This window comes from Cuculus canorus, chromosome 2, assembly GCF_017976375.1.
Source record: "Cuculus canorus isolate bCucCan1 chromosome 2, bCucCan1.pri, whole genome shotgun sequence".
In the NCBI taxonomy this organism is placed as follows: Eukaryota; Metazoa; Chordata; class Aves; order Cuculiformes; family Cuculidae; genus Cuculus; species Cuculus canorus.
The window spans coordinates 147674242-147697776 of record NC_071402.1 but is presented as its reverse complement, the minus strand read 5'-3'; the positions used below and the strand labels follow the sequence as shown (position 1 = coordinate 147697776).

The following is a 23535-nucleotide window of genomic DNA, read 5'->3' as shown; positions in this document are numbered from 1 at the left end:
CTGCCACATACCTTGAACATTCATTCTGCTGAGGGCAGCTTTCCCTGTCCATGCACTGATTCACTCCCAGAATACATCTGTGAATATAATAGAGCCCTCAGTTTGGATATTAAGAATCTCATGCATTTTTTAAGAACACGTCTCATTTTAATACTGAATGCAAGCCTCTTAGAGCTGTCTTAAACCTTCCAGCTTGACATGGGTAACTCTTTATTATTGATGTGTAGACAGAAAAGAACTTTGCCACTAGCAAACTATATCAAATGCAGTGGGTCAGCCACTGACTGCCTGAAAAGCCTAATACTTGTAGGTGAAACTATGGTGTAAGACCTTTGGCACTCAAACCTCCAGACTCTATCTAGTTCAGGGAACGGTGAGTTCTCAATTACAGGGAGTGGGAAGATGATGTCATTGGAAAGCTATTGCCTTGCTTTGATAATAGTAAATGTGTTCAGAGTTCTCTAGGGACCTCTAAGGGCTGGAAAACTCTCCCTACCACAGTTGCTGTGGGATAGAGGTAGTTTCTCTGCCTCAAAATTTCTTTACCAATTTTTTTCAACTAGAATGCAGGTGAAAGGCATTCAGGAAAATAAGTCTGAATCTACACTGTTGTAAGAAAATGTATTGATAATAAGCCGGGATGCATTCTTATGTCACTAACAAAAGACTACGACAGGAACAGAAAAATGCCAGAAGTGTGTGCGTGTGAGTGTGCCTGGAAAAGAGGGGGAGGCAGGATGAAGTCCCTTGCAAAACAAAGTAGTAGGTGCCAATGTTGATGTTTTTAAGGCATGCCTTTCACTAATCACTATATGATAACTTATTAGCAATCAAAACCTGAGGGTTGTATCCCTCCTTTTTCTTTTCTGCATGCACAGCATATAGAAAAAATAGAGTGAAAGGTCCTGGCATGTTGCCAGTCCTCCCTGAATAAGGGAGTGAATGATGCAACACTATGACTCTTTTTCCTTGTTGCATCGTGCCTATCGCGTAGGGAAGTGAGTGATTGCTTAGTTTTTTCATGCCTGTGAGCTGAGCTGGGCTTTGTCTTGATGTTCTGATGACAGGCAGCTTCACACCACTTCTGGCTGTGTGCTGTCCTGCTGAGGTCTAACCCAGCCTTGGAGACATTTGAGACTTTAAATATGTCTGGGTCTGAGTTCTGCTGCTGGCCTTTGCCTTTGTAACGGGGCCATCGCATCTGCTAGAACCACAAGCCCAGGGCACATGCTAATATTGGCAATAACAAATGTAAAACTCTAAGTTGCCTCCACCTTCTGCCTCCCAGATTTATGAATATAGCTTTTTGACCTTTAGCATCTTATGTGTTGTGAGTTTTCTTCCCAGCCATGAAGTCCAAGTTTCATTTATTTAATCATGGAATGATACATTCTGTAATATTTTCCATGCTGAAGTGAGGCTTTCAACAAGACAGCACGTACCACAAGACTGCTGATAAAATCACAGGAGGTAACAAAGCTAGCTCTTAAAGGAGCTTTGCAGATTCAGCCTTTTTCTGAAAATAACATTCCAACAACACTGAGATAAACTGAATGTTTGAAAAAATCTTGAAGAATATGTCACTTTGTGGTTGTTTGTTTCCTTACATAAAGACCCTCTTTAGACCATCTGAATGGGATTACAATAGTCACATGATGGCTTCCATGTCACTTGATCAGTGACATGATGTGGCAAGAGGAGGAAAGAGACAGGAAGAAAGGAAAATCATCACATTAAAAAATGTGATGAGGGCCTTTGAAATTTATTTTTAAACTCTCACTGGTACTCAATAATATCGTAGTCCACAAATAATTTTTAGTAATATCCCGCAGCATGCACAGAGTCACTGGTGATGTCAGTTGTGACACGTCCGATGCCTGTCCTCTGTGTATCTGCAGCCAGCGATATAGCCTGAGAACGTAGGAACATCCGGCAGGATTCCAGGGCGCTGAGTCAAAGGTGAAATGCCAACACTGGGGAGTGATTTCTAGTTTTGCTGGCAGAAATACCAGTCATATAACACATTTATTATACTTACACAGAAAGAATGCAAAGATAGAGCAAAGGGATAAACAGCAGGAGAACTACACTAACGGGAAGAGACAGTATGCAAACACGATCAAGGTTACAGCTGTGATAAAAAAGCAGTAATGTTGGCTGACAAGTATTGTTGCTGATACAGCATTGGACTTTTGTAAGGATATTTTTATTTCCTTGAATGGGAAGCTACTTTTTTTTTCCTTTTTTTATGTGTGTGTGTACATGCAGTTCTGAAACCTGCAGCTGTTCTGTTTCATAGTAGCAAAGCTAAAGCAGTATTTATAACAGGCATATGGACAGCACTTACTGAAATTCAGGCCCTGAGCATGCAGCCAAGCCCATGCACAGCGAAGCACGCGCTGGACACCAGTTCTTGTACTTAGTCAAGCACATGCTTCAGTGACTACAACAGCAGTACTTTGCTTTGATTGACATAACATTTCCCAAGACTAAAATATTTTATTAATGTTGGCCTGTATCACTCATTACTCTTGGCAGGTGGAGAGACTTTGTCACTTGTGACTTTTCTTTTTTAAAAAACCAAGTAGAAGAATACAATTCATTACCTTTTTTGTTCTTTTACTGTTATTTTGTGTGACTGTTACTATGTTTAGACCAAGCACAGGACAGCCTTCACTGGTACATTTCATCCTTTTTTTTTTTTTTAAAAAAAATGTTATCTCTCTTGGAAAGCTGAATGAATATTGTTCCACTCCAGGAGTACTCAATGCATTTAAATAAAAGCCAAGTACTGCCACAAGGTAATGATATCACAAAAACTACAAAATTCAGTGGTATTTCTGACAGAAAAAATTACAATTTTTGGCTACAACCATAATGTCAAAAGAATTTCTGTGCTTTAAATTAACTTCATAATAGTTATCTAATCCTCTTTCTTATTGTAAAGATTCTCATTTACAAAGAGACAATTAAAGAAATTTCATGATGACAGACATGGTGATAGGGTGTCCTCCAAGCAGACATACACATATGACCTCTCTCGAAGTATGTTCAAGATCCCAGTTCCATGACAACTTGGCAATATGCTTAGCTTTTTGCATGTGAGGAGCTGTTTTGCTTCAAATTACACATATGCTTCATGTTTGCAACTTTACTCTTCCAGGACATCTTCCAGAAAATTCAGAACTCCTTTCTTCCAAATGTTAACTACGTTACACACTTTCTTCCCTTTCAGTCACTTAAAAAAGCGTGATCCTTTAAGTCAATGGCAGAACTCCCAGTGACTTCTGTAATGCAGTGAGTTAAGCTCTTTGCTTATGAAAATTAAACATTTCTTCTTAGAAAACTTTCCAACATTACGGAAAGGTCATTTCAGTCTAGCGGCTCTTCGAAATGGTTAGTGTCTTACATATTTTCCTTATATTTAATATTATTTGTTATTAGCTATAGTTATTATTATTGTTTGTGCTTTTTGGAGGAAAGGCTAAGGATTGAGGTCATGTCTCCTTTATCTGGACATTTAAAGATCCCGTGGTAACATTTATAAGAATTTTTGGACTTCATTTCTCAACCATGCCCTCCTGTGCAGGATTCAGGATGTCAGATTTTTGCTACTGTCTGCATCAGGTCATCTGCCATCCTCTGACAGAATTCCTGTAAAAGATCTTAGTGAAAGCTCTACAATTATGAGAAAGTGGCCAGGAGATGGAAGATGCTGAAGAATTCATTCAAGGCTCATTTGCAAAGAAATATGGGATGAGTTTATATTTAGCTTCAATCTTGTCAAAGCTGTCCGTGTCTTTCTTCTCACCCCTAAAACAGGCATGCTAGAAAGATTTTTGTGTTCTTCATGTCTCCTCCTCTATCTTTAGCACTGCTAAGAGGTAATAGAGAGGAAGAGCATGTTGCAGAAGGTAGGAAAGGAAGCTGTAAGGAATTGTGGAGTTTCTAATAATGGATTTCCCACATTCAGTTGTTTCACAATGTTGGTTCAAAATATACTGTCACATATAGGGCAGAACAGGACCCAGAGCAGCTCAGTTGACGTCACAGCTTTAAGTTCAGAGTCAGAGTTTGATGACTACCAGAATCAAGCACTAGTTCTGCAGAACACAGATCAATAGGTAAGATGGATCCTACTTTTAGTGCAGGTGTAGATTCATTGGTATTTTCAATTTCTGTTAAACTATTCTGAGTTGAAAGTGCTCTGAATTAACAGTATGTAGTGCCGAATTAAACTTCAAACACTTTCTGAGTACACTGAAGTAACCCTCTACCATAACTACATACTATTCTTCACCATGTTCTTTATGAAACAAAAATGTTCCCTCTTTGTAATTGATCCTCACAGAGTTTTTCTGAAAGTGGAGGTCAGATACTAATGAGACAGTTCAGTTAGCCAGTGCCTTGACGTGTTTCATTTATGGCTTGATTAGACTCTGATTTAACGAGATACTGTACTACCTGGAAGCACATCATCTTCAGTTGTTTAATACTGAGTGGAGTGTGAATGTTTCATTTTGGCAGTGTCTCTGCACTTTTGAAGCTAAAAGAAAAAAGAAACAACCACAGAATAAAGCATAATTGGAGTAGAATGTTTCATTCCAACTGCAGTAGGCAAATACAAAGAAAACCATTCTGAGACTGCCCACTTCTTTGCTTCTCTTTTCGATCCTATGGACTATGCATTAGTGCTTCTGAGGTTTTATTATACTGTATAGAATGTGTTTTGAATTTAAGATTTGTAAGGGAAAAGCAGATGAAAGGACAATCTCATGTTTCCATTAATCTTCCCTGTGTGTTATTCCAGAGATTCAAAGAGCGATACATTATCTAGATTTTGTGACTAGTGAATTTCTTTGTATTTTAGCATGACAGAAATTTTTGACCTCTCTTTCACACCCTTCCAGTGGAGGGGCAACTCCAGAGCACTGCGACACTCCAGTGGATTTTCTCTGTTGGATGATATCTAAGCATCCAAAAGCTTCAACAAATTGTACTGTAGACCTAGCGGTCCTGGAGCTGTACTAGATCTGAGGGACTGCTAGTGTGTTTTACGCTCACTTCCCTTTGCAGTGGTTTTACACTGAATGGATTTAAATTGAACTCAATGACACAAAGAGCCAGGATAACCTTATTGGGAGGCTTATGAATATGTAATTGCCATATACATTCTCACTTGGGAACAAGGCATGATGCCATATGGAATGGCTTACATCTATTTCTTGGCTTTCAGTTAATTGTGTAAACTAAAACAAGAGTCTGAAGAGAGGAGGATATATTAAGTATAAATTATGTCATGCTGAGATGAGGTTAATTATTTAACATCTGGTAAAAGCAGATGGATTCTGAGTTAATACAGTGGAATCCATTCAGCACCTTGATAAGTACCACCTCTCTCTGCCTGTCTCAGATACCTTCCTGGAGAACTTGTGCTTTTCAGTTGCTCTGAAGACTGGCTAGGCAGCACATCAAGACAGTTTAAAATGACCGTCTGCTGTTGCCTGCAAGGCTTTGGTAGTTTGTAAGTGTGAATGATTTAAGCTGGTGGACAGTCTCTTACTGTGTGGCCCATTTGTCCAACAATCTGACTTTTTGCTTAGTAGCTTGAGTGGGTTTGGTGCTGTACATCGCTATCCTGGGACGGATGTTTTCAAAGGTATTTTTTTTGTTGAGATGTGGCCACTGCACACTGACAGTGCCTATTAAAGCATTGTATTGGAGTTATTTGGGAGAATATGATTTGACAGAATGACCACACATGATGTTCTTGGTGGCCACACACGGGAAATATGGCTTATGATTTTCTGGCATGGGATGTGGTCTTCTGTGAAGGAATCCACAATAAGTCACCTCTATGTTATCACAGGACTGAAGTATAATTAATGCTGCAGGAGACATTTTTCACCTAACATTGGGACAACTTGGCCATCTCGAACTTCTTTCAAGAAGAAATCCCCATGGTCACATTTGAAGCTCTTAAAAGTCATTCACAAGGAAGCATTTTCAAATTATGATGATTAATTATTCATATTTCTATGCTTCCCCTGGGTCCCAAGTAGTACAGCTGTGCAGGACTTCCAATGGCCTTCAGTTTTTCAGCAGCCTTTTTTCATGTGCCATTTGACTGGATAGGAATGTTGTAAAGCTATTCTGTATTAGCAGAAAAAGCTTCAACCCTGCTCTATTTTACATTCCTACTAGAAAAAATAAATAAATCAGAATTTCAGGTACATTAAAACTTTTTGTGAGCCAAGAACAAATATGAAATATCCTTGAAGGAGAAAAACAATCAGTGAGAACTTTATTTTTATGCTTCTCTCTTCAGATCCTACTCACCTCTGAACCTGCTGGAAGTGCAAGGCAGTGCTGTCAGTGCTGTCATACCCATTAGGCAGAGTTGAATGTAGGAGAAACACCTTTCCTAGTACCTTATATTTGTAAGCTACTGACTTAAAATCTCTAATATTGCTGTTTCAAAGTGCTGATACTCTGCAGCACCTGAAGGTCGGTGCCACAGGGCTGTGCATCTGCGGGGAGGTACAAGTGTTATGCATGATACTCAGAAAATGCTGCTCTTCTCTCATTCTAAAAGGGCATAAATAAGAGGTCACTCCACTGTAACCAGCAGGTTCTATGCAGTCATTGTGAAATCATCGTCCAATTCAACAACACCATGTCTCTGACTCTGGAGATACTCAGCCTTGGTGCTTCAGATCCTAGCCAAGGGACGTCTTGTGTGTTTCCTACTTAACTAACACTTGCACAACTGATGGACAAACATTCTTTCTGGAGCATTTACCATTTCCAAATATATTTATCTTACAAGTAAATAAATTTTGTGTTAATTAGTGACACTGCACTGCTAAAATATTCGCTTCATTCTTTTATCGCCCTGTGGCAGAGCTCTGTGTGCATTGCCAGCTGTCCTTCACAGCAGGTCTTGAATGTTTGAAGCCTTATTTGGTGTCCGCAGTGACCTTTTAAATTCCGGAGTAAAGTTGGGGCTACACAACTTGCGAACATAACACTTGTTAATAAAATGTCAGCTTTGTAGCAGTCAGGCTTTCTTGGAGCTTTCAGACTGCATTTTCCATCAGCCTAACAGCTCAGGATTGTATACATGTGGTAGCACAATTGCAAGAGGGGTAAAACCTTTAAAAAAGCTCCCTTCTGTTCCAGCCATGTAACCAGGTCACAATTCTACCCCCCAGGGAAAAAATAATTTCGCCCAGTTATATTCCAACAAGCAGCTGTCAGTTTCTTCATTGCTTAGGTGACCTCAACTAAATCCAAAAATGCCAGATTTTAAAGACAAAAAGATTGCCTAAATCTTCAAACCCTGCATCAATAGCAGTGTAAGTAAATAATAGTAGCAGGGGGGGATAGGAATGGAGTGGAAGAGTAGAGAAGGAGAAGCAGCAGCAGAATGGCTAGCAGATGTTTCCTAAAGAAGATATAAACAAGGGAAAATGAACAGTCAGATTTTCCTTTAACTTTACAGTGCAGTTTACAACTTCATTAAACATGACTTCTGAGCAGAGCAGCCCTTGTGGAAGGATTGTTTAAGTTGAAACATTCTTGATTTCCTGCTCAACTAACTCACTAGATAAGATACTCCATAATGACATCATTGGCTATTGAATAGTTAACAAAACCTTTAGATTGTATAAACCTGTGTAGTTTAAATGTTTCTTGACCTTTTATGTGTAAGTTATGATTACTTACATATCTGCAGGTATGCTGAAAGGCCTTTGTAATATACTCAAGAAAAATAACACTGACATAATTCAAAACTGTCACTTTTTTATTCCTTTAATACAGGTATTATAGCTATTTAGATTTTTATGGTCTGTCTGTATAGTTGCCTAAAGCCATTTCTTTTTCAGCAGTTTACTGACACTATGTAAGCAATTCATGTGATGTTTTAAAGATTTATCCAAATTTAGATGTTGCCTGTGTTCCTCCTAGAAAGTTTTGGTTATTCTACAGTGGGACTAATTTTGTTCTATAGAATATTTTTAGCTGCAGAAATCCTCTTGCTGTCAATGAAAACTTTACTGTAGACCTCAGTGGATTTCTAATTGACTCGGTAATGCACTTTCATTACTGGGTTAATATTGGACAGCTGGAAGTTGTCTAGTACACGTACAATTCTCGTATAACCTATAATATGAGATAATCAGAATACTTTGAAATAATCACAAAGGTTATGTGGTAAATTGGCAAATGGCCTGCTCTGCATTGCAGGAAAAAAATTCAAACCTTTGAAAATCTATGTAATTTCATGAAACAATACATGCTATTTCCAAAGTTTCTCTTCCACATGCTGATTTGAGGATGTCTGTACATAGCCCTAATCATCTGATATCATTGTTGCAGCTGTATTTTCATTACAAAATAAGAAAGTTGCCTCCGCTGCCATAGTTAAAATAGAGATAGTCTCATCTTTTTCCAAGTCCAATAGAAAAACAATTAAAATCAACTCAAATTATCACCTCATAGTAAATAAGAGATTATTTTTAAATGGTGCATGGAAACATTATCTATATCAGAATATAGTTGTAACTAGTTTTGATTACATGTTCTAAAATACTATAATTTGGTATTCAATAGCTGATTAGAGATGAGATTTTTGAAGAAATGCTTAGGAAATGCTTTAAGTAATATTTAACAGGATATACATTTTATCTTTGTATTCTTTGTGGAGCTGCTGTGTTCACTTAATGGAAATTGGTTTGGAATTTCTGCAAATCCAATGACAATATTCAGTGTATATAGTTTGTAAACTCAGTTTTAATGTTTCTAAATCCTTTTTAATGCTCCTGATCGTCTCAGAAGGCTGCATTTCTCCCTTTCAGTATAAATACTTTTGTGGGTTTGGCAGTCCCAGCTTTTGAAAAAAAAGTATGTTGAAGTCCTTTAAGGAATTACACTACACTTCCATTGAAAAAAACAGGCTCCGTGAATTAAACAATTAGCAAGTATTGCAAACTACTTGATTTTTACACAAACAAAATAAATATGATTTAATAATATTATTGAATCCCATAATTTAGATTTTGTGAGGCTATTTACATTTTATAACAAGGATGATTTTTAGCTACAGTGAGAACTAAAGTCTATGTGTGTTTGCAATAAAAGCATCTTCCTTCCCAAAGCAAGATTGGTCTGGATCAGCTAAGGTGTGTTCTTTTGGGTCTTTCCCTCTTTTCCCCACTTATCACAGGATAGTAGCTTCTGGGTGATTTAGAAACCTTTTTTTAGTAGAGCATTTACTTGTTTACTTACTTATTTTTGTGAGTTGTCCTGTCCAACTGGAAATTTTTCATAGCCAGCAATATCTGAATGACTGATTTACTTCATAAAATAATTTCTAGTGGCATCAACATCAGCTGCAGGCCTAAATATTGAGAGATACGAACTGTGTGCACTGATCTTTTAAACAAATGCACATGATGTGCACGCGTTAGGCGACATCTTCCATAGGATTCAGTGTTGAGGGATGTCAGCTGTGAATACAGCAAAGAACAAGGTTATGTAATATGGGCTAAGACAACTGACGATTCTTAGAAATTCATCACTCTGCAGATCTCCTTGTAACTGTATGGTAAATTAATGCTCACTGTCACTTCTTTCAATCAGCAAGAGCTGAGCAAATAAAATAAGCTGTCACATTTTTGCTTCTTTTCAGTGTGAAATTGGAAACATTTCCCAAGCTAATAAACTTGAGTCTAGGACTGCTGGTATGTGCTTGACTTTTTCAAAGAGTATACTTCAAAGCATAGAAGCTAGATAAGCTAACAGCTCATTCAGTGAAGTTATTGTCTTGAAGGAAGTGTGTCTATCAAATGCTTGCTTTACAAATTTGAATAGATGTCATTGTTCTCAGTAATGTCACCCACTCTGTGGCTGCAGGCACTGTGAACAGAGGGAATGTGAAGCATTTTTTTTATTTTATTCAGGGGTGTTTCTCTGCAGGGAAATCAGTCATTCTTTCTCTGCATCTACTTTATCAAAAGGATGATGCAAGCAGCACGAGGGAGGCTGCAGAGATAGCTGGCCAAAGTGTTGAAGATTCAGCTGATGGTTTAGCTGCATGATCTTCAAAATAGATGAATCCAAGTGTAAGACAAGATAGATATCACAACAATTAAATGTTTCTTCTCATTTTCAGGAAATTGGGTCAGAAGGTAGTATTAACATTGTCAGAAATTGCTAAGGCATACATCTTTGTTTTTGTTGTTCAGCAGCTGTAAGTGCAGATCACACAGTGGGACTTCTGTTTCTCCATGGTACGCTGGGTCAGTGTGTTACAGACATCTGCACATTGCTGCAATCGGTTTGCAAGATGAACACCAACAGCCCAAATACATTCCTTGACTCAGTTACTCCAATACAATCTGGCCCCTTGTGTTTATTTCAGCACTGAGTGGATTTTTTCAGTTATTTATAGATCCTTCTGAGATTGTGTCAGAGAGGTGACAGTGAAGCTGCATTAGTAGCTGGAGTACTCCGGAGAGGTCTGTTGGCTGGCAGTTATCCACTGTCTGTGTAAAAGTCACAGCAGAGAAGCGGCCTTGCATCGTTGCTACCATAAAGCAAATGATGTATGGACTTCAATTTGGGCCAGCAGTGAGAAACCTCAGCCACATCCTAGAAGAAGAACTATGACTCATGGTTCTGTTTTTTTCTGCCCTGATTTCCACGAGGGAAGTAATCTCTTTCTCTAATGTGTATGATTTAGTGGTAGTACTTTTTGCCTGGTTTTCTTGAGGAGGGCATTGGGAGGGAAATAGCAAATTATATGTTATGGGCAGGACTTTGCTTTATCCAGAGAAAGTCAAAATCTAAGACAGTAGTTGCTTGACACAGCTGCAGAGTCTGTTATTACTCCCTTATCTGACTTGCCTGAAAAGCCGTATAACTCTGTGCTTCTTCACCTGCACTGACAGATAGCTTTAACAGACTGGACTGGGTTTCTGTCAATGCCTCCAATCCTCCACAGCTCCATTACAGTTGCTCAGGGACCCTCAAAGCTGGTTGAAGAAATTAGATGGACAGAAACTGAGTGGAAGTTTTCTAGGGAATGAAAGAATAGAAAAGTAGTTTTGTAGGCTGGCTGAGCTTTTGATGAGATGTTTAACACTGCTGTGATTTAATTGTATTGCTAGTAGTACATTAACATATTTGAGCATTTTGGTAGACTCTCTTGGTTATTACTTAACCTGAAGTGCATGAAACACCATAGCTGTCATTAAAGATCTTTGTCTTTATGAATCTAGTAAGAGACATTGGTCCCAATCTGTATTGTCATGAATGCTTTTTTAAACACTTCGGTCAGATAAAAAACTTCTGAAAAATTATTTATGTTCTTCCTTTCTGCTCCTGAATGAACTTCAGTCGGGCGCAGTGCCATACTATACCACTTTTGAGCACACCACAGTTGTGCTTCTAGTTCTGGGACTACCTTTGGGAATATGAGTTTCTGTACCTTGGCCCACAGAATAAATGAAACCAGATCCATTATTTCTACCATGTGAATATTTCAGTCTATGTCTTGGACCATTTTGTCTTTGTTAGAGACACCACTATGCTTTTAAAGCTATCCATTATTAATTAAAGAAGGGCCACATAGCAAAGATGGACTCTTAGAAGGCGGAAGCAGATAGCAACCATAATGTTTGCTAAGAATGTGCCACTCTGCTGCACAGGAACGTACAACAACACAGTCAGTGAGTGAAGGTGCTTAACACTTTAATTCTCCTTGAATTTCCTTCTTCAGATTAGCTGCTGTAATATCTATGAATCTGTGTAAGAATAGATTCTTATATATATTTGTCAAGCCCTTACATGATGTCTTAGCTTACTGAAAATAAATTTCTTTGCTTGAATGTTGATTTTTATTGTGTTTTTTTTCACTGTTGTTTCAGTAATTGCTTTTCTTCTGTTTGTTTTTTTTTTGTTGTTGTTGTTTTGCATTTCACCTTCCACGTCTCTGTAACTTTGTTTTTTGTGTGTGTTTCTGAGACATCTCTCATCTGCTACATTACTGCAAGTGTTTCAAAGGAGATGTTAGTAGCATCTAAAAGACATTGTTCTACTGATCTCTTAAGCCACACATTTTTGTCCTTTCCAAGGAGGATCATTTCTAGATGACAATTTGCTCCTTGTTTATTTTGAGTGCACATGACCTTTACATCTGTTGTCACTTAACTGTTAAGTTTCAAGGTGCAACATTGTGGTTTGCTCACTACAGAGCGAGACAATCATATGACTTGCCTCTTGCAGTACTAGGAGGGTGTATCAAATCCATTGCTGAAATAATGCTGTGTGATTTTGAGCCCAAAATACAAAAAATAAATTCAATCATGACTTTTTCAGCTGGGGTAGTTGAGTGCTTGTTTAATTGCACAAATGAAAAAGCAGTGCTGCCACTTGCTTTAACTTCAGCTTGACTTAAAAGATTGTCAGTAATAAGTAATCCTGGAATATTGCTAGACTACTGTAGTGATCACTGTCTCAGTACTACTATAAAGATAAACATAATACTTCTGCGTATTACTTAACTGTTTTCACTGTAGTGAGATGACCACCACTATTAGTAGTCTTTTAGGGCATGAGAATACACTTTTCCAAGAAAACATATGAAGTAAAATGTTTGTTCATTTTTCCTTTTAATCTGAGGGGATAGAGTTCTATTTCTCTTTTTAAATACATACTTTAAAACTAAAGATAGCCTCTACAGTGATTTATTCATTTAGCACTGTGTCTGATTTAAGACCTTTTTCCATTTAGGATCCAAAGCAGACTGCTGGGCTGAGGAATCTGAAGGGCTTTCAACCACAAAAAAATCACTGTACATTTATCAAACCCAATAATTTTTCATGCAAGATTACTGAAAGACAGTGGAATCATCCTAATAGTGTTCATATTTAATTTCCTCAAGAGAAACCAGCAATAGAAAATACTCTTCGTGTCTGACAATTAAAGCTAATTATTACCAATTAAATAAAAGCTTCTACCTCAAATAAAGAGGAATAAAAAAAGAGAGCGAGTCTTCAGTATCTAGTTTCAGTTTCTGTTATTTTGTTTCCCTATTTCTCTACAGTTGCTATGTCAGCATAACAGTCTTATGGTGAAAGGAGGATATGGAATAGAAACTTGGAACATACGTATTTATAGATTTGTGGGTTTGGACCAGTTTGGTCATTTTTTGTTTAGACAGGAGCAAGAAACTGCTTTATGGGAAGCGTTAGCATTGGTAAATATTTTTAAACACAGAAACATATTTTCTTTATCTTTGCCCTGGTTAGCCTCTGACGTTACACATAGTTTTCCACCACTTTCCGTAGAAGATTGTTTCACAGCCTAGAACTTTGATTAGATAGTTTTATAATTTATTATTTGCATTGTCATCTTTAACTCTTTTCATTCCTGACTTCTGATGAAAACAAAGGCTGTGGTCCTTAAGGAACAATGCACATCACGCAGTGCAGAAGTCTGGAGCATAACTGTCTGCACCTGGGTGGGTGGGAGAGTTTCCTTTAAAGTCAATGGAGAGGCAGGGGCATGTATTTTAGATGTTTGCTTCATGAAAAGAAGCGTGGCATCCTGTTCCACTGATTACATTTACTAGATATCCATTGACTACATTAGGCTTGGGAAACTGGACTGTACAGCCTGAATTGTAAAAGTCTAATGAGTCTTATCCAGAAAAGTACATGCAAATCACAGAGATGCTGGAAACAACCTGCAAGGATAATATGTGATACTAATTTGCAAATTATATAGGCCCATGATTAGGTCATTTGGCTGTTCCAGGTTGCTGCCCAGTGATAAAGAAAGGACAACATATACTTTGAACAGCTGGAACAAAATGCTCATGTGGATGGTGGGGTGGTGAAGAGAGACAGGATTGGATGAAAATTATGCAAAGCATGATGCAGGTAATTCTCCATCACTGGAAATCTTTTTGAGACCTCTGTGTTATGTGAGATGATAAGCAGGTATCTGCTGGTAGGAGAGTACTGAATTAGGGGCTCATAAGAAAAAACATTTGGAAAACAGAAAGGATGAGTTGGAATAATGAAGAGAAATTAAGAATTCAACATACAGTGGAAAATACACTGAAGATAAGACAGAATGAATTAAGATGATGTTACTGGCCTTGGAAAATCTGGATGAAATTGAGTGCCTACAGGACCAGACACTGAATGAGCCTAATATGAGAGGCATCTCAAATAGTTTGAAAACTAGATATTTTGCTTGGTTTTCAGAACCATTTTACTACATTAAAATATACAGATATATTGACTGTTTCCGAGACCAAGATAATGTTCTATGAGGATTATTAAATAATCTTTGTAGTAAATGATCTTTACCCCCTTCCCTTCCCTTCCCTTCCCTTCCCTTCCCTTCCCTTCCCTTCCCTTCCCTTCCCTTCCCTTCCCTTCCCTTCCCTTCCCTTCCCTTCCCTTCCCCTTCCCCTTCCCCTTCCCCTTCCCCTTCCCCTTCCCCTTCCCCTTCCCCTTCCCCTTCCCCTTCCCCTTCCCCTTCCCCTTCCCCTTCCCCTTTCTTTTCCCTTTTGTGATTATTTCATTTGGTTCTTGCCTTCGGCTACTTGTCTATAATTATAGCTGAGATTATTCAGGAATGTGTTTGTTGGAAGCAAGCTCAGGACCATCACCACAGCTCAACAGTGGCAGCTTGATCCATAAATCAGTGACTACCAAAAAGGACATCTCAGTTGGTCATTCATGAGTGCCGCTGAGTTGCTTTCTGCTACAGTAATGCTATCAAAAATGCTAGTTTCTATCAGAGTGCATTATATCAAGAGGATTAAAGTGCTGCAGGAGGTCTGGAGCACCCATTTTCAAGATTGTTTTGGATCAGCTATCCTGTGTATCTCAGGACACATTTTCTTTTCAGAGTGTAGAATTGTAGTTCTCTTAGAATTCAGTAAGAATCAATGAAACACAAAGCCAGAAGGCAGCTTTTGTCTCTGACAAATGATTCACTAGACAAAGGAACTAAATCTGGACCCCACGAGCAGTGTTTAAATATCACAAAATTCCAATGCAAAGAAGTTTTGGTGATGCAAAATCTACCAATGTATTTGTTGGTGTATAAATGTGTTCAAAATCATGTGGTATTAATGGGAAAAGTTTTGTTTAAAGAAATTGAAATTCAATCAAATTCAGATAACAATGACTCAGGTATTCTAATTTTCATGCACCTTTCTAATGGTTTGATGAACACCCATTGAAGTTAATGGTAATGTCCAGTTAAGCCCTATGGGAAAGTATATGGTAGTAACTAAGTTATTCAGTTTTCTGTTGTCGGATTTGTATCTATAAAATTAGAGTTTACCTCCCTCTAGATAAAATACAGAAGTACAAGTAAATATTTACTTAAAGTATTTAAGACTAGGTTTAATTTTAAATCCATGCACATTTTACAGTAGAAGAATGAACTCCAGTATGTAGTTTCATAATGTGATAGGTTAATTCCTTACAACCTGGCAGTGCATAAAGAAAAGGTATATGCTATATTTAGGTTATAAGAAACACTTTTTAACACTGTTTATAGAGCAAAGTCTAACTGCAAAAATAAGCTCAATTAGTTGATATAGCAAACAGTACTCTAACACAAGATTCTTATAGTCTGGACAGGTTCAGACAATGCTGGTGAGACGTGCATTTGTTTATAATAGATCTTTCCTTTTGATCTCCAGCCTGCCAGTATCAATCTTTCCTGGTCCAAGGAAGCCCCATGTGTTTTAGTCAGAGCTTAAGTTAAGAAGGTTTCAACAAAATAGTTGTAACAATACTGGGAATCACTAAGAATCTGGAAAAAATTGCAGTTGCTGTTGAGGGTATATACTTACATAGAAGAATTTCACATAAAGAGGTACTGTTAACAGCACTTTTTTATTCAATGGGTTTATGAATTCCAAGGATTCTGGCACGGTCTTTACTTTGGAATAGATTTGTGAAGGTCCTTTTGCTACTGGATAAATGAAATGGACATTATGGGGTGCCAGCACTAAAACCCAAAGTCAGGACCAACATTTCCATTTACTCCCTTCCTTGGACAGTATATCTAAAACTGCTCAGAATCTTTGCCAATGGCTTTAAGCTGCAGCTGATATGAATTTCCTACTGCTATTTTTCTTTTCTCTTTTATTTCTAGGCTGCTCACTTCCTTAAATTGAATTTTGTCTGCTGCAACAGAGTTTTCATCTTCAGTATGAAACATATTAGAGGGATAAGCCATAAATGACTCTGCAGTTTACAACAGGGTGTCCATAAGGTGCCCTCACATAAAAGCATAGAACAAGAAAATAAGCGCAGTAAAATAATGAAAGGTCTATTTCACTGCTCACTCACTCATACCATAAAACCAAAAGTAATGTCTGGCTCTAGCAGACATGCCATATTCTTTTAAATGTCTGAAAGGACACGAGCTGGTAGTAGTGATTAGTTTCTGTAGTGGGTAGAAGGGAGATCTCAAGGGAACCTTAGCACTTAGCCTATTAGTCCTTTTTGCATCCCTTGATCTGTTTCCCTTGAGGTGTACAGATGAGTTTTTTGCTTCCTCTTGAAGCTGGTAATGTCGGGAGTTTTGTCTTCAGTTGTTTCTTTCCTCTCCCTCAAACATTTAGTTCATATATGAAGGACTTTTTATGTTGGGCCCCTACCCAATAAATCTCCCCGGACTTGATGCTTGAACTAGAGATATAACAAGAATGTACAGGACCAGATCCCAAACAGCCATAGGTCTTGTTTATGACCATAAATGGAGTTATTTTGATTTATATCTATATCTATTAAAGCAAGCCAAATATGTTGTTACTGAGGTGCTTTTTCACTAACACCACTGATACACCAGTCCCTTATACTGTAGAGTTAACTGTGAGATAATTTGCTGCTCTTTCTTCCTGGTGTTTCTTGGAACCAAGTAGTAGAATGAAGAGCTCTTTTTTACCTATTTTTTCAGCCCTTTCTTTGAATTTGGTGAGTCTCTTGAACGGCCTTTGCAAGCTAGGACATAGAATGGGCTTGGTGTTTGGGTTACTGGGAGGGTCAGGAACAGCACTATTTGTATCCATTACCAGTGGCATGTGCAAACTCATGAATAATCAAACTCACAACAGTTTAAGTATGCTCCATAATTTCCTCTTAGGCTTATTTCCCTCATCCATGAGGACCTACAGTTTTAACCTCCATATCATCAATTCTTTGCTATTTCTCTGTCCTAACTGTCTTTCCTTTAAAACTACTACAGTCTTGAATCAGACCATTATTTCATCCTCGAAAATCAGTTTCCATTTACCCAGTTCACCACTTTCTGAAACCACGGTAACTTATGATTGCTGGGGCCAGAGGGGAATTGCCTGAGAGATGTGTAATGCACTGAGCTAGCGTATAAGGATAAAATATAAAATTTAAGTTATAAATGAAAGTGACAAGAAAAATTTTTCTCCACTTAGCTTTATTAATGATGTGATATTTTATTGCCTATGGCTAAAAGTATTTGTTGTCATTGTATTTAAGTGTAATTTGGTTTCATAATTCAGTTTGCTTTTTACTATTTTTTTTCTATTTTTTCCCTAAGATAATTTTGTTCCCACGCAGATGTTTGGCATAGGGTGTTCATCTAGTAAGTGTGTGGTCTTCTCAGAGCAAATGTATGCAGATTGTTATTAATCTGAAGAAGAAAACGCTTAACTTTGTTCTTATTTTTAAACACGTGAGTATGTAGCTGAAATCAATAGCTACACAGATTGTCCTTCTAGGGTGACTAATAAAACTGCATGGTGTTTTTTGGTTTAGGCACAAACATGTCTCTGCCAACATCAACCAGCAATATCTTCAACATTTACTTAATTACACAAAAAGTCCCTCTGAAAGAAAAGGGGATATTTGTATACTTTAAATTAAGTATCTGGTGGGTCACAAGCAATGTCAAGGATCTTGCAGAATAAAGACTTGAATTTGTATATAATGTTCAGAGATAGATAATGAGAGTGATCACAAACAAGAAAAATCTATCAAGAGGAAAGCTTAAAAAGACAAAAATGGTTTGATTTAAAAGGAGAAGAATAAGAGCATCTTATCAAAAGTATGTGAAACTGCCCATGCCCATGCTGTGTAAATGGAAGAATGGTAATGTCCCTTTTCTCTGATAAATAGTATAAGCCCAAGGAAAATAAAGGCAAGATGGAAGCCATTATAAAGAAACACTTTTTTTTTTTCCTACAGTGTATAATTAGGTTACAGTATTAATTCTCAGAGAAATGAGACAAATGAAGATTCCTAGTGAGACTGAATTATCCCGTGGATAACAGTAGTACCTGGAGTTTAACATTATACAAGCAATATAATAATACTTTTTGAAATGGCCTTTAAACCTTGTGCTTTAGGGCTCAACATAACCTAGAAGAGACTAGTGCTTCTCTACAAAAGCAGTTGATATCTGATAGAAAGGACGAATTATATTGCACTTGTTTGATAGAAGGGTCTTTTGTCATCTTCTGAGTTATCTGGTGATAACCCATCTCAAAGACAACATTAATGCTTAGATGGAACCACAGCCTTTTCTTCTCTGTATGTAACCTAGTACTATAGTTCCAGTTTTTCTATGTATCTGTCTAATATCCTTCAAAAGGTATGGACTGGACATTCCAGGTATTGTCCCTTGGTAGCTTTGTGTAGTATCTTACGAGTTCAATAAACTGTGCATTTGAGATATTTCTTCAATCTGTGATAAAAAAGGAAGTAAAACAGACATTGGATCTTTACTCGTTTTAGGTATTGTTGTTTTTTTTGTTTATTTTTTTAAATGAATTGGAATCAACTGCCTTGATGATTAGGTCTTTTCATTGCACCCTTTTTCAACATTAGTGTCCCTATCATCTAGTAGGTTTCTGTTCTTTCACCACTTTTTATTGATTTTAATATTTTTTTTAAGATTAAATTTTTTGTAGTACTTTCAAATCAAGGATCTTCATAGAGTAGTTCCTGCACTTTTTTTTTAGCTATCTTTCATCTTTATTACCATCATTTTAAAGAGAGTATAGAAGTATGATGGTCTTGATGAAATCCATAATGACAATGACAGAACAGAAGTAGCTTCATGAAACTCCTCTGTGCTGTAAGTACATGCATAGTATAAATAACAGTGTGGCCTGACAGTAGTGGTTTTTGGTGAAATCTCATCCTCAATATCGTGTGGCCCTTTTAAAGATGATTCAAGGTGGACACTTATAATTCCCAAATTGCCAGCAATGCCAGTTATGTGTATTTCTTTGCCTTGGTGTGCAGCTTCAAGTGTGGGTTACAGAAGTTAACCTCTTGGTGAGCACTGGTCTGTTCACCACAAATTGGTTCCATTTCAGTTCTCACTTCTGTTATGTGTGCATCTTAATTGTTTAAAGTAATATTTCTACTTAATTACAGGAAATGTCACTTACTAGACTGATGGTAAAACGAACACAGGCAATGTAAATGACATTGTAGATTTTTACGATGAGAGAGAAAATGATTAATTATGAGATGGAATAAATTAACTCATACATCAAATGCTTCTAAGAGGCATAAGAGGTGGAGGTAGGAGGTGCTTCCAGTTTAATCTCTTCTGTAGAGGAAATTAGTCAAATTATATTAGACACTAAAGAGCAGAAATGGTCTTCATGGCCTGGAAGAGCTTATAATTGTACCTAACATTTACAGACACACAACGTATCATCTGGAAGTTTATATGCTTTAAGGATCACTTAATTTATCACTTCAAGTGCATTGTACTATCATAGCATACTTCTTCATAAATTTTATTAGAAAGCATGAATTCTGTCATGGTTAATATAAACCAGGTGGAGCACGCTTTCACAAGAGGGCACACACACAAGAGGAATCACAATGATTTTAATGAAGCAGAAGCTGCAAACTGATGATTTTAAGTCAGACATGGAAATTTTCTGGAAACTTGATCTTAATTAGCAAAGAGGCTATGAGTCTGTAAATTATTTCTGTTCATTGTTCAGAGATTTAAGCTATGGCAGTCCCTGGGGATGAACATTATTCATCTAGTAATAAGATCAATTTCCTAAAGAAATGTGTATACTTCAGCCTTACTCTGCCTAACCCAGGTTTACTCTTTCTTTCTTTGCTTTCACATATATTTTTTTAATGCTTTCTATAGTATTGAGTTAGAGTCTCTATTCTAAGTGGTTTACGTGTTGAGAAGGAAATTGCTTGAGAAACACTCATTTATGAAGGGAAATATACATTTATTTAAACGAAGAAGGACCCTTTTGCTCATGAACCCTACTGCAGTACGCGGTATAAAGCTAACACCACTTATCACCAAAAGTTCACAACAGACAGTTCAACAAAAGCCTTCAGCATTACCCTTTCAGAGTCCTACTCTTCCTTGGGCTGAGGGACCAATAAAAATTAAGGTATTGTTTGCTCTGGAAAGTAGAAAAAAAATGAGAGGGAAAGAGACATGGATCAGCAGAGGCTTAAAGTTTTGAGCCCAACAGAAAAGGAACAGCCAAGTGGTAGAAGGAGAAAGAGAGAAGATTGAAAGACATTGATGCAGGATATTAAGGATTTGGAATGGGGATAGTCTTTGTTTTTATTTATTTATTGTGAACCTTTTAAATAGAAATCCTTTTCATTCTGATACAGAGTGTAAAGAGTTTTTAAAACCTCTGTATTTGCCACAAAACAGAAAGTTTTTTTCCTGGACAGCCATACTGCCAATCAACATTGCACAGGCATCTCATTGCATTCCTCCCTCTGCTACACCCCTCATGGTAGTTCTTTCCCTTCCCCATTCCTACTGTGTATATATAGATACACAAATATCCTTAGAGGGTTCAAAATGCTGCTAACTATCCTGGCATCACAAAGCCAGTAGAAATAAGCATAAGTCACTAATAAATGTTACATCCCAAAGCTACAGCATGAAGAAAGATGGCCTCTTTCCCAGAAGCTGTGCACTGAATATTTAAATTTGTTTGCAAACCAGCCCTGGATGCGGTGTTGTCAGCCAGTGCACGTAGCTAAGTGCAAGTGGTGCAGACTGCAATTAATTAGCAAGTTTGCTGTGCTAGGCTGTGACTACTGCAACTTTCTTCTCATAAAATACGTAGCTGGAAATAAAATGTTTCTTAAAGCAGTTCTGTCCACATGTTTAAGCCTTTTCCAAAATGTCACCAATTCGCAATTCCCATAACAAAACCAAATCAGCGTTAGTTGAACATACAAGGGGAGCTTAATACCCTTAACACATTTCACTATCATCTAAGATTTCCTCTTGAGTATGCATTTTCTCTGGTATGCTTAGTGCATTCTTCTTTTGCAAAGTCTCTCTCACATGCGCTTATACATACACTAAGAGTTTCAGGTGGTTGGTGTAATGTGTAAATTATTTATTGATTGTCCATTATGTAGGCAATTGGGAATTTTGAAAATAATTTCATAGAGTTAAAATAACAGGAAAAATGCTAATTAATCATAGGTACAATTTGGCATTCAACATCTAGTCCTTGCATATAAATGGATAAATATATTTGTGTTATTTTTAATATTAAATCTTTTTTTTTTTAATGTGAGGCAATGGCACAAGGATCAAAGTGCAGAAGACAGGAGCAATGCCTAATATATTGTCATTTTTCATTTCATTCATGAGAATTCATTTTGAAACCAAACCTACTCAGGACTTTCGAAGGGTCTTTTTGCCTGCAGTTAAAATTCTTGGTCCTAATTTGCTTTTCTCATGTATACTAGAATAAAGAGTACTCACCTTCACTGAAGTCAGTGGAACTACACAGAGGTAAAGCCAATAGAAGAAAATTAAACCTTTTAACGCAAACTTGCTTCAGCATCTTGGTGAAGGCGAAATTATTCAGTTTAGTCTGTTAATCACTTGACAAAGTCTGACACTATAAAGCATTAACAGCTGCAGTCTATTGTCCAGACAACGATAATCAGTAAATCCAAGTTTATAAATTGTTAACTGGAAACAATGGTGTGGAGTTAACCCTGGAGAGGTTGTGAAAGATTTTACTGGAGTTTATTTGCATTGCAATTCTGCTGGAAGTCACAGAGGCTTGGCTTCCTACCTATTTACTGCCACTTATTTTTTTATATGCTGCAAGCATCCATGACACTTATTAAAATAGAACAGTGTCTAGGCAGCCAGCAACGCTACTGTATCTTGTTTCAGCAGTTACTCTATTTTAAGAAGTTTTAAAGCGGTTCAGAAAAGGTTTAGTGTATATTGTCAAACCTACTCTATCTGTTGAATCATATAGCTTTGGAAACTTTTGACCGAGATCAAAAATTCCAATATTTAAGAAGGGAATCTGTGCAGCCTCCAGTGTCTACTTAGTGTTGTGTGTTAGCAAGTTGTTAACCTCTTTTACATAATTTTCTTTATTTTTTTTTATAACCAGCAGGTTGTGTCTGTTTGTGATCTAAAAAATTCCACTTAGCTAATACATATCACGCACCTTTTTTCCTTGACATGTGGTGTCTTTATATACCTTTGCTCAAAATGTGCCTTTTTCAGCATAGTGCCATTAACACTATATGTGTAAGAATTTCCCTTTCATCTAATTTTTATGGCAAGTTTTTTCTGCAATTTCTGGATGTGAGCCAGTCATGTTAGAGTGAAAATTGGAACTATTCTCCTCTCAAGCCTGCCAATGTTCTCACAACGGGAAATATTAGTTTATAAATTACCCCAGGGAGAAATGCCAATCACAGAAAGCTGAGGAGATCCACAGGAGCCAAATCACACCTTTCTGATATTTCACTTCTGTAAGTGTTCACATTCAAATGTAAACCGTGTTTACATTTAGAGCTGCATTCAGCTTTATAAAAGACCTCTCTGCCTCATGCATCTTCGTGAAATAGTTTAGTCTGAAATGAATGTTTCTTGCAGAATTATTTTATCAGGCAAAAAAAATTGGTGAGAAATAAGCCAAAGCGTCTAATTATTCCTGATATATTATCTATCAGAATATAACTGTCAGCAGAGCAACAAAAGGTCGGCTTCTCTTATGAAGTTTGTTCTCATTGCTGGTAATTCAGTTTGCTTCTCCCAAAGAAGCAGAGTTTTGAAATGATGAGCATTTTGAGATGATGAATCTCTGTTTCTGGAACTGACAGCACCATAATGCCATGACGCAGAGGATACAAGTCAGATAGCATAGGCTGTAATAAGGCACATGAAAGGACAACAAAATACTCCCTCAAAAGTAAAGGCTATCAGGCTGGAAGGATATATTTCCAGATCATTTCAGTCAGCATATCACTGCATGAATCATTGCTGTTACATCAGCTGTGAATCTTCCCTGCAAGAACTGTTTGATAACAATTGTGTTGCCAGTTTCTGAGTCTTAATACTTCATATTTCGGATCTGCAGTACTGTTACTGGATGTTTCATGATTATATTGTTTACAGTCCTGTCTTGATCTTAGTGAATACACTGGAAAAACAGATTCTCACTGAAAAGGT

At 37.3% G+C, this 23535-nt stretch overlaps 1 long non-coding RNA gene across 2 annotated transcripts; it reads right to left on the bottom strand.

Annotated features, from left to right (window-relative positions):
• Window positions 1–1703: 1703 nt before the first annotated feature.
• On the bottom strand, window positions 1704–22107 carry LOC128851284 (uncharacterized). Of its 2 annotated transcripts, XR_008448605.1 has the most exons (4): window positions 21817–22107; window positions 9292–9512; window positions 6340–7447; window positions 1704–4546 (listed from the first exon to the last, which is right to left on the bottom strand). It is a non-coding gene; the product is annotated as an uncharacterized LOC128851284 (long non-coding RNA). The 2 variants fall into 2 exon arrangements; XR_008448604.1 differs by having other exon boundaries at window positions 1704–7447.
• Window positions 22108–23535: the final 1428 nt, after the last annotated feature.